The 12,466-nt window shown below is 46.0% G+C and overlaps 1 protein-coding gene across 3 annotated transcripts in view; it reads left to right on the plus strand.

Moving 5' to 3' along the window:
- Positions 1 to 749: 749 nt before the first annotated feature.
- The window catches only part of ZBTB38 (zinc finger and BTB domain containing 38), a 75,927-nt gene continuing 64,210 nt past the window's right edge, over positions 750 to 12,466 (plus strand). For 2 of the 3 annotated variants that reach the window (XM_027091718.1, XM_027091717.1), the window contains exons 1-2: positions 865 to 1,152; positions 2,358 to 2,432. The gene's annotated coding sequence lies outside the window, so the exon portion shown is untranslated. Of the gene's footprint in view, positions 1,153 to 2,357; positions 2,433 to 12,466 lie in introns of all 3 variants that reach the window. The other variant, XR_003429729.1, reaches the window with a different exon arrangement.

The raw sequence follows: 12,466 nt of genomic DNA on the forward strand, positions 1-12,466 counted from the left end.
GAGAAGTGTCTTAATCTCTCTGAGCGCCTCATCTGTAGAACTAGGAATAATAATAGTACCTACCTCATAGCTTTGTCATGATAAAAATAAACGAAATAATCTCTAAAGCACTTAGCACAGAGGCTCCAACATTCACTGCAAGTATTCGATACATGTTCTTTACTATTTTATTTTAAAATGATCATTCACTTATACTTCATGTGTTTACTGTGCCCCGTGGCAGGCACTGGGATATAAATACCCCTCTTAAAGAGAGGGCCCCCCTTCAATCCAGGATGTACAAGCTCACACTGCCAGCCAGGGAGCAGAGCGCGGAGGCCCAGGGTCATGGTACGAAGGCAGAGAATAGACACTGAGCTCTGCTTGCTGCCCAGGGTGGGTGACAAGAGCACTTGCTACCTTTCCAGATCTCTCTGAGTACCACGGCAACTCCCTGCGTAAGGTGGTACCACAGGGAAGCGGGGTGGGGGGGGATGCTGGAGGGTGAGGTGAGAAATCCCCAGAGAAATACCCTCCCCTGCTTCTTCTTTGGCAGACAGCGGCCATGCCTCTGCCATGCAGGAGGGCGATGTCCCCTGGGGAGGCCTTGCTGAATCTGCCTGGGATGGTTCCGGAAGTAGGAAGGGCGGCCGGGGGTGGGGAGGCGGCAGGAATGTTCTGGCCTGCTGCTCGTCCAGGCGAGTGTCCCGAGAGGAGGGCCTCTGGACATCAAAGATTCCTTTTGTCCCCTTCCGAGTGGCAGGGCAAACCGGCCACTGGCGATGACTCAGGCCTGGCCCTGACGTCACCCACACCCGGCCACTGGCCTCCCTCTGCAGCCAGGAAACTGGCTGGGGAGTGGCACTCGCAGGCTGCAGCAAATCTCAAAATAAGGAGGCAACTGCCTCTCTCCTCCTCCTCTCCATCGCCCCACAGCACACCTTTCTTTTCTTTTCTGCTGCTGCTTTTTTTTTTTTTTTTTGAAGCCTCACGGAAGGTTTTACTTATAGATCAACTTTCAAAATGTAGGAAGTCAGAATGGGTGACATCATCAGAAAGATATGTGGAGCTGATCTCGACCAGAAGTGAAGAACCCAGAGCAAGAAGGCGGTTATAACTCCTGAGTCCAGGCAGTTGGCAGCGTCTGGGTTTCAGAGGAGCCAGCGCCTCCGAGTAAGTGAAGGCCACCCCCAGACCCCCTCACTCGGCACCCTTCACTGTGGGGCGCCATCTTGTTCCCTGACACCTGTGTCTGGCAGGCCCCAGCCCGGAGGGGGGGATGAGGGCTGCATCTGGGAGACCCTCCGAATACGGCACCAAAGGGATCTCTCTGATCTTTTTCTTCTCCACAGGACCAGACAAGAATGCGTTTCCTCTCAGAAGAAAAAAAAAAAAAATACATATATATATATACACACACACACACACATATATATATATCTGTGTGTGTGTGTATCTGTGTACACCCACCCACACACACACACACACACACACTAAGGCTGAATTCTGGGGAAAATGGCCCACGTCGTGCCTCCCACCCCGTCACTGCTCTTGTTTTGTTTCCTCTTCCTCCTTCTGCCCTGGTGCTCTGTTTGGACAGCCAGAATGTTTGTTCAGTTCTGAACTATTTGCTTCCTGGATCTTATACCAAGTAATCCGACACAAAAATAAACCCTGTTCTAGGCAAATACGTGCCCTATGCCGTCAAATGGTATTTTCGCACCTAACCTGTTAAAAGATGGCAGCTCTGGTAAGAAAATGACCACAACCAGCTGCCTTTACCCAGCGTGTTTCTGGTTGCCTGTGGTTGTTCTGGTGTGTACACCTCCACTGTCTCACTGCCCCGTTTACAGAGAGCTTATTTTCATTTCTACGTGTGCCATCGCATCTGGGATGATATTAAGCACAAAGACAGATTATATTGTATCTTTGGTGTCTGTTTTAATTTCCCTAAAGAAATCTTAAGTTTTTGCATAGCCTATAATTTTACAAGCTCTGGAAGTTTCTACCCAAGAGAGTTAAATTCCCGAGAGAAAAGTTTTAACGCGTACGTAAGAACTGCAGAGCACACAGAGATAGAAATCATACCCAGTTCTGGCTTCCAAAGTCATCTCCTGAGTCATTATCTAGTCTTTGTACAGCTTACTTAGCAGAGGAGAATTGTTCTTTATAAATTCAGTTTTATAATGATGGGGTGGGAGGGTATTTTAAAATGTATCTTATGTTATGAATGCAATAGGGAAGCTCGTTGCTTACTGAAAAAGAGTGGCAGATTCCTTTATAAACTGAAAACACTCTTTGGAAATGAACCACGGCACACCAATATATCTGTTTTGTAGGTCTTACATTTTACTTTTTGTTTTATTTTCGTATATCAGGTTGTCTTGAAGTGAGGCTCTGCTAAACCACTCTTCTTCTGGCTGTAAGAGCTGAATGCTGTGACCATTAATTTGGTGAGTGTCATTTGTCCCTAATGGCTGCTTAGTTTACTAAATCTATTCTTTTGCTTTGCAGTAAGGTTTAAGGAAAGGGGAGAAGGCACAGGGACTTCTGCACACAATGATAACAGCTGTATCAAAGAGGGTAATAGGAATAGTTAAGATAGGCTAATTGCTGTAATAGACCGAAAAATGTAAAATGACTCAAACATAATAGTTTATTTCTTGGTCTTGTAACAGTAGAGGTTAGTGGGGCAACTCTCTTTCATGCATTCATTCAGAGACATGGGTTGAGAGAGGCTCCACCTTCTGCAGTATGTGGTTTCCAAGGTCACCTGGGACTGTTTCCACTTCCCAGTGGAGGAAGAAAAAAAGAGTGTGAAAAGGTGCACATGGAGACTTTCATGGCCCCTGCCTAGAAGTGGTGCACAACACTTCTACTCATACTCTATTGGCTAAAATGCCAGTCACATGACCACATCAGACTGCAAAGAGGTCTGGGAAATGTAGTCCCTGGGGTGGGGAGCAGCCACTTGCCAGTGACAGCTCAGGAGAACTTCTGGAGAAAAGAGGTAGTCCTCTCTGGCAGAGCATAATAAGGAACTTAGAGATGCTCAAGGATAGGACAGCAGAATGAAGCAGTGGGAGAAATAAACAGTGATCAGGTATTTAGAATTCTCTAACAGACACTCTTAGGTAAAGAGTGGGCAAGGAGCAGTGGGTGAGATTTTTCAAGATGCCTCGGTCCATTCTGACCCTAAGCATTTACATGAGCACCATCAGGCCACCAGTGGCCAGTGAACCACGAAGGACATTCTTCCCCCCTTTTCCCCCCCACAAGGTCCTCTTAGTCTAGGACCGTTCTGGCTCAGTTTCCTGGTCCTGGGTCTAGTCATGGTTGTTCGAATTGTCCAACAGAATTCTGTTCCACCAGTGGTCACTAGGAAAGCTCATGGTTTCTTTAACTCATGGTTCTGTCTGCTCTTGGGGGTGTTGGGAAGCTACCCTCCTCCAGATCTTGGCATGCTTTTTAATATTGGGAGGTAGTGGAGGGAATTCCTGACAAGATGGGATCTTCAACTCAAGTTATTAGAGAAACATGTAAAAGCAGAAATGGCTCTGGCTGGGGAGATTAATGCTCCCCAAAGGATTTGATATATAATTCTAGCTTTTTCTTTTCAGGAAAAGTTGCAAAACATTTACTGAAATAATGAGTGGTAAGGTTATAAGCCCTGTCTGAAGAGCCCTGAACTAATTTGATATTTTATGTAGCCTTTCACCACTGTTGGTCTTAGTGCAATATCCCCCTCACTGGTAAATATCAGAAACCATATGGTGGTGCCTTTATGATGTTCCCAAGGCATCATAAAGACCTCCAATAAAAATAGACTATATGTGCTCACTTCAACAGCACACACACTGTAGAAATGGACTCCAGTCCTTGCCTGAGCTGCCTGGTACCTACTTCTCTAGTTTTGTTGTCAATATCTGACTGGACAGTCCGGTTTCTGATTATATTTTACCCCTGGACTTGACATTTCTGGCAGTCACACCCACACCCTGAAGAATATACATTGTCCATTGTGCGGGAAGACCAGCTACTGGCTGGTTTAACACAGCTCTCAGGCTCTCATGCAGCCTAACGTCTGGCCTCATCTCCTATTACTGCTGCCTCGCCTCCGCCCAGCCCCCTCACATCTGGAGCAGGCTAAGGAGGAGTGGAATAGAAAAACAAGTTACGTATTGCAAAAGTGCTTCAACCTTTGAAAGTCCATTTTCTTGGTTTGGTGGGTCCCAGAAGTGTCTACTGAGCAGAGAGAGCTGGCTGGGCTAGCGGAGTAAACTAAAGATAAGACCAGCTTGAACGGGAGAGTACAGTACCTGTAACAAGGGAGCAGCCAGGAGGAGTAAGTTGAGAACAAGTACCAGGTTTCAAAAGCTGGAGCCAAGTGGGGACGATCTGTTGCTGCATGTACAAGCCTAAAGGAGTCTGCTAGGAAGGGCAGGGCCAAAGGCCATGGTCAAGGAGGAAAAGGAGTCAGGGTCCATTCACTGGGGAGACTCTTTAGTCATCGCTTGTTAATTTCAACTGCCATGTGCTAATGACTCCTCAAAGCACTAAGTGTGCAGGAATTGACACACAACCTGCTGATTTTTAATGTCTAGCTGCCTGGCATGGCAGAGAGAGGAGTGCGGCCGCCAAAAAAAAATTTCACCGCCGCCAACACGAACCCTCCACAGGGAACTGGTACAGCACGCTGGGTGACACCACGGACCCACCAGCAAGGCAGGGGTAACAAATACACACTTTGTAAATATTTGGATCTTTGACATTTTCAAAAAAGCGTCAAAGTAGACATTATGGGGAAAGTTAGACTCTCTTGAGCTTCCTTAACGTATAATTTTATATTTTATTTTATTAAAAAATATTGTTGTTGAAGTATAATTAATTTACAGTGTTGGGTTAGTTTCTGGTGTATAGAAAAGTGATTCAGTTTTATCTATATAAAAATTTTTTTTTTCTGTTCTTAATTCCATAGGAGGGATAGAATTCAAATCTGGGGTCATAGTCTTTGAGGAGCTTAGGTCATCCCTGTTGATTTGTGATACGCAGATGTGGTCTGGGCACAACTGGCTGACGTAGGCAGTGCCTGGACCAGTTTTTTATTTTTAACCCCAGAGGTTTTATACTTTTCATGGCACAGAAGTACAAGCTCCCCTCTTGCTCTGGGTCAGCATTATGAATGTCCTGTTACTCCCTTTGGAGGATTTTGCAATCAGGCCACGTCACAGACACCAAAGCGAAGAATTCACGGTAATGGGGCTTCGTAATTTCTCATGCTGAAATCCCCTGACTTCTTGTCAAGAACGCAGTTGGAAAACACCACACGGAAGACTTCAGGGTTTTGTTTTTAACTCAAGCCTCTGGTTTTCATCAGAACTTTACAGCTTCCTCCCGCTTCCGAAATGGTATTTTTAAAAAATGTAAAACTGAGATTCTGTCAGAATAAGTAAGGTAATATATGTGAAATGGTTTGGGCAACTTAGGAAAATGTGTGGCAAGTCAAGATGTTGATGAAAACAAGTACCATAGTTATGGTCAGCATTGGCGTTTGGCTTTTGATATTGCTATTAATATTGTAAGTATCATCATTTTTATTTATTTCTTTTTTTGGTCTCTCTAAATTGACTTTCATCTGAAATCCTTAGCACCACTTCCTTTATATATATATATATATATATATATATATATATGTTATTTATTTATGTTTGGCTGTGTTGGGTCTTCGTTGCTGCACGCGGGCTTTCTCTAGTTGCGGTGAGCGGGGGCTACTCTTCGTTGAGGTGTGTGGGCTTCTCATTGCGGTGGCTTCTCTTGTTGCGGAGCACGGGCTCTAGGCGCGCGGGATTCAGTAGTTGTGGCACACGGGCTCAGCAACTGTGGCTCACAGGCTCTAGAGCGCAGTCTCAGTAATTGTGGCGCACGGGCTTAGTTGCTCCACGGCATGTGGGATCTTCCCAGACCAGGGACCAAACCCATGTCCCTGCACTGGCAGGCAGATTCGGATTCTTAACCACTGCACCACCAGGGAAGTCCCCACACCACTTCCTAACTAGCCAAAGCATGTGGTGTAAAAATTTCAAGGACATTTGAAAAGCTTTGACTCTAGGCCAGAGGCCTAACCGCGAAGCTTCTAATCTTATTCAGAGACATTTGACCTGGGACTCACTAAGATCCATGAGGGAGGGTAGATTTGAGCCATCTCTCTGCCAAAAAAAAGATGCTTCCTGGCATTCGATGGGGCTCCCAGTGCATTGGCCAGAGGAGATTTTGAAAGCACTCCACAGAAGCACTGGCCCTGGGTGGCATCTCCCAAGCCGGAATAGAGCCCATCATCTGTCCAGAAGCCCCTAAGCAGAGTGCAGTCTCTCTGCTTGGTGTTCTGGGTAGGGGCCAGGGGGATTACACACAGAGGCAACAAGCATGAGGTCAACCCAAGAGCAGTAAAGATGTTGTGGAAACTGAATTCCCTTCCACATTCCAGTTCCTATAGTCTGTTATCTTCAAATGCAGCAGGAAAGTAGTATCTAGTGAAAAGGACTTTCTCATTGACCCAAATTCCTTGGCATCGACTATATCAAGGTACTTTGCAAAAGAGAATGTAGCTTAAAATTCACCCCAGCACCGGACTCAGTCTATCTGTCTTCCAAGTCCTCTTGCAGCAGCGAGGCCATGGCTGGGCTGGGCTCCCAAGAGGCCTCTCTTCCCTCTCTTTTCACTCTACATGAGGTAAATTCCTTTTCTTTACTTTTAAAAAATTTGTAAAAAGACCCATAACATAGTCACTATACAAAATCTAAATCTGGAAAATACAGAAAAATATCAAGAAGCAACCAACAATCTCTAGTAATCCAACAACCAAGCAACAATTCAATATTAACATGTCAATGTATTTCTTTTCAATTTTTCATATGTATTCTTTTCTTCTTTTAAACATTTCTGAAATGGTATTTTATATGCTTTTTTTCACCCCACTTAACGTTATGTTGTAAACATTTTTTCAAGTCACTAAATGATTTTGAAAATTCGATTTTTTTTTTTTTCGGTACACAGGCCTCTCACTGTTGTGGCCTCTCCTGTTGCGGAGCACAGGCTCCGGACGTGCAGGCTCAGAGGCCATGGCTCATGGGCCCAGCTGCTCCGCAGCATGTGGGATCTTCCCGGACTGGGGCACGAACCTGTGTCCCCTGCATCGGCAGGCAGACTCTCAACCACTGCGCCACCAGGGAAGCCCGAAAATTTCATTTTTAATGGCTGTGTTTCCATTGCATGGATATATCTTAATTTATCCATTCTTTTTTTATGTACATTTTTATTGCCTCTAGTGTTCTGCTATTATAAACACAAAAACATTCTTGTAGATAAATCTTGGTGGACACCTTAGGCAAAATTCCGAGAATTGAATCAGTAGGTCAAATGACCTATTTTTAAAGTTCCTAATGCATATTGATAAATTAGCCTCTAAAAAATTACCGAAGTCTATTTCAAAACCTAAGTCCCCTTCAGTTTCTCATATTAAAATGCATGCTCCTAGGCCCCAGTGGCATCAAAAGCTCCGAGGAGGCGGCCTAGGAATATGCATTTTAATATACCCTCCCAATCCTTATGCACATTAAGGCCTGAGAATTATTGTTAATGCTGCATTCAATTCAATAAACATTCATTTTCAGCAACACTTATTAGACAGAAAATAGATAACCCTACCTAAGCTAATATATCTAAACCGGAATTTAACTTAAAGGCTCTTTTTGGCTTCTGAATTTTAATTTCTCCTTAATCGTGGTTTGGTATAGTTGAAAGATTATCAGCTAGGGAGTTAGGAAACCTTACCGTAAATACGAGGTAACTGAGCCCCAGAATGGTTAATTTACTCACTTATGGTTGTTACCCAAAGATTTAGTGGCAAAGGTAGAACTAGAACTTGAATAAACAAAGGGCCCGGATCCACCCAACCTCTGGGTAGTGTTACCAAGTCCAAGCTCAGTAGTAGTAGCAGTAGCTCGCCACACGACAGGCCAGTAAATCGAGAGACGAGGTGCTGGGGCAAAGGGATAGTGACTTTATTCAGAAAGCCAGCAGACTGAGAAGATGGTGGACTAGTGTCCCAAACAACCAGCCTACCAGAGTTAGAATTCAGGCATCTTTTATACTAAAAGGGGAGGAGATGTGGCTAGTTGTTGCAAACTTCTTGGTGCCACAATCCTTTGGTCCTGCAGCTGTCCACGTAGGTCTGGTCACAATGTTCCCATAAACCTCCAACAAGACAAATGTTATTCTCTGTTCTGCAACTTTTTATCTCTATGTGAATGGACAAGTGTTATACCTTTAAAGGTCAGAGCCTTGAGAATGGGCTATCACATATATTTCAGGCTATCGGCAACATTGTTTTACAAAAGGTGCAGAGCCAGCATGACTAAGCACAGGCCACAGAGCACAAAGGTTAGAGCTAAAGGAATAGATCCACTATGGAGTCAGGTTTGTTCTTCTCTGTTACAATAGTGGAGACAAGGCGCCGAGAGAAGACTGACTCCTGAAGTGAGCACCTGCTTCCACCAGGGAATTTTTATCTGCCTTCTGATAGGCAGGGCATACCTCCGGACATGTGTGGGCAGCCCAGACCCTGCAAGGGTCACCTCATGAGACCACTCTGGGCCCTGAACCCTGAGGTGGTAACACTTAGACCAAGGAGGACATAGGATAGCCACACGGATCCAGACCATGAGGGCTGAGTAGGAGGTCGGGTCCAGAATCAGAAGCCAAGAGAACAGAGCAGGGGCAGGCAAGGGCAAGACTCATACTGTGGCAAAAGTTCGGTCGCAGCAGCGTGAGTTGAAAAGACCAAGCCAGAGCTGGGGGGAGCCGCCGTGCGTTCAGCCTGGAGGATGGAGTCTCATTACCCAACTTCACAGTCAGGCAAGGTACTGCCCCAGTCTGCACCTGCCTGATTATATCCGAAAGGTGCTGTGGGCTGGGCTGCCTTCTAACAGCAGATAAGTAGGGGCACCTGGGTGAACGAGGACAATGGGCCACAGAAGAGGTACCCAAGAATGGAAACTTGGAAAATTCTCTGTTACACCAGAGAACATAGTGAACAAACAAACACCAAATTTGAAAATTCTCCCCACCTTCGGAGAGGAAGTGTGACTATCCACCCTGTCTGTATATCTCTGCTCAAAGCCATCAGACCATACCCACTGGTCACCTGATGGTATCTGGCTGCCCTTCCACTTGTTTTATCAATACTACGTCAACTTCTGGAGGGCCACTATCGTATCGTTTGACTTTTGGGTTCAGCCTCCACAGTCTGCTCAGCCCCCAACAGTCCCCAGTTCACGGGCAGGTTCTATATATCACCATTTAGGTTCTTCCATGCCCAGGTTCACGTCCACGTCCTGTGAATGCACCAGGTAAAGCACAAGAGACAAAAGCCAAAGGAGAACCTTCGTTCACTGCACCCACCCTGCACACAGAAGCATGAAGGAATTTGCCTAGGATCACAGAGCTTCCCTGCCTCTGTGAGTGATCTCCATGATCTCTTGGCTGTCCCCATGCAGGACCACTGCCCACCTGATTCTTGGCCTCCTGGTCCAAACCTGTGGAGCCAAGGTCATGACGGGTATGGATTCTGGGAAGGTCCACAGCCTCCCTTGAATCCGGGGTACAGCAGATGGAAGGTGACTTTCCAGACATGGCTGGGCCAACTCGAGTCATCACAATGACGTTGGCCCTTCACAAAGCCCATTTCCCTGGTGTCCTGAACAACTTCCCTGGCTGAGACACCTTCTGCTATGCACACAGAATTCTAATTGCTGGCAGGACCTGGATCCCTAGGCTAGGAAGATCCATGGGGTGGTGACAGCAGTGCCTGCAGATCTAACTCCCAGGAGGTGGAAGTCAGATTTCCATGACATCCAGACAAAGTGTCCACATGCTGCTGGAGAGTCTTGAGTGGTCAACAGAGTAGGAGGTCCAAGGGCAAGAAGTGTTCAGTGTGGCCTGTGACATCTGACAAGTGCCACTGGTGGTCCCATCCTTACCTGTCTGTGCTAACTCCATGTCCCCCCCGGCCAGCCGGAACAAACACACATGCTGCTAATAAGTTACCAACTTTAGGAATAAAAAGCACTTATACAGTCTCTGGCCAAAGCTGCAGGAGGACGCCAGCCCAGGCAAAGTCTGTCACTGCCCCTTGACTGTCATATCATGGCCTTATTACCCCATGGGAGCGAGTATCACTGATCTCAAGTCTGCCTGCTGGACCAAGAGGTACTGCCTCAAAGAAGCCCAGCATTCCCAGATGGCAATGTCCCACCACTGCCGTCAAGAGGAACCAGACAAACCTGAAACCTCACCCCATATCAAGAGCCCCATTTTCCATCATCGCAATGCCAGACAGTCCACATTGCTGGCATCGAAATGCCAGACAGCCCACCATCAAAAGGAGCCCCTGTGCCTCTGTCAGGATGGCTAACATAAAACATACTGATGTTACCAAATGCTGGCGAGGATGTAGAGAAACCGGATTGCACATACACTGCCGGTGGGAGTATAAATGGTTCAGCCACTCTGGAAAACAGTTTGATCGTTTTTAATAAAGTTACACATACACTTACCATACATTCCCACTCCTGGGTATTTACAGACGAGAAATGAAAGCTTAGGTTCACACAAAAACCTGTACATGAATATTCATAGCTGTTTTATCTGTTATAGCTTAAAACTGGACACCTATCAAGTGTCCTTCAGTGGATAACAAACTGTGGTACCTCCATACCATGGATTGCTATTCAGCAGTAAAAAGGCTCATCCAACATGGATGGATCATAAGGGCATTCTGCTGGGTGAAAGAAAGCCAGTTCCAAAGGGTTACAGACTGCAGGATTGCACTTACATAACATTCTTAAAGGGACCAAATTACAGTGTTGGAGAACAGATCAGTGCCAGGGGTTAGGGCTGGTGGAAGGTGTGACTATGGTGGGGTAGCACAGGGGTTTCTTTGTGGTGATGGAATATCTTGATTGTGTTGATGGCTTCCCTAATCTCCACATGTGATAAAATTTCATAGAGCTCTAGACACACAGACACACACACACACAGCATGCATGTAAAAACTGGTGAAATCTGAAGTAGTAGTCTGTACCTGAGTTAACTGTGTCGTACCAATATTACTTTCTTGGTTTAGAGAATGTACTACAGCAGTATAAGATAATACCATTCTGGGAAGACAGATGACATCATACAGTTACTGTACTATTTTTGCAACTTCTTGTGAATCTTCAACTCTTTCCCCAAAAATTATTCAAAGCAACTTTTTAAAAGTTTTATTTTAGGTTTAAAAAAAGGGGGAGGTTGTTCCTCACCCCAAGGAAGGGGGATTCAGCCACTCCACTGGCTTCTCTTTCATGAGCAACTCCTATTGTTTACTTTGCCGCTTTCTAATTTATGGTTAGGCGTCTACGGCGGCATCCTGGTGGCTTTGGCCTCACCCTCTGCTTCTCAGAGTTAATCAGAGTCAGCCCATCTCAGACCCAATCACAGCTCATCTTCCAGCACTGAGTGTGAATATTCTCCCTTCCTCCACCCTGAGACTGTAACTTCAAAGACTCAGATCTAAGAAATGGTCTCACGGTGAAAAATCTAGGACAAATCATCATTCTCACCCTTGCACGGTAATTTCTTTTCTGGAATGGCTCTTTGTCTTCCCTGCTCTTCATACCGATTATTCTCTTCACCTTCACCAAATGGCCCCTCCTCTAATGGAAGGAGATTAACCCTTCTCTGCCCCCTCTCAATCTCATTCCGCTGAGGGCTTTCTCTCACCAGCTCTGCTCTCTCCGGGCCCCATGCCGCAGCTGAACGCTCCAATGTGAGACGGCTGCCTTCCCTTTGAAGCATTTAGGCCTCTGTCAAACACCTTTTTGCCAGACTTGGCCCTGGGAAGACAGTTTTGAAATTAAACTTATCGTGAGCCCCCTGGGTTTGCAGTATGGAATTGCACAAGGCCCTGGGCATTTAGGTCGAGGGGTACCCGCTGTGCTCACTACCTTCAGGACCTCATCCTAGTGAAATTCTAGCATTATTTATTCCCTTGTTTTGTGGAAGGATCCCCAGCACCACCTAAGATTGAGGCTGTGCGTATGGGGCTGATGTCTATGCGGCATCCTGTCCAGATATGACAAGACACACACACACAAGCCACTGTCCCCCAGGACTGGCCTCAGTCCCTAATTTCCTGCCGTGCCTTATTCATTAGGGGCAGCCATCTCAAGAGACCATGGTGAGAGGGACATAGGTGTATGTGTCTTAGGCCTGGTTGTGAGCTGTCATCAGGTTGCTGTGCCAGAAAGGGGACTATTCGAATTGTTGATCTTCAGTGGGCGTTGGTGAATCTCCTAGTTTTGCACCTTCTGGTTTCAAAACCATACTGAACAACAGAAAATGAAACCTGCAACTTATTTTTAGCTGCTTATGCTAACTCATGAGATTT

The sequence above is a fragment of the Aethalodelphis obliquidens genome, unplaced genomic scaffold, assembly GCF_003676395.1.
Source record: "Aethalodelphis obliquidens isolate GAN/ISIS:26980383/991018 unplaced genomic scaffold, ASM367639v1 scaffold72, whole genome shotgun sequence".
Taxonomy (NCBI): domain Eukaryota; kingdom Metazoa; phylum Chordata; class Mammalia; order Artiodactyla; family Delphinidae; genus Aethalodelphis; species Aethalodelphis obliquidens.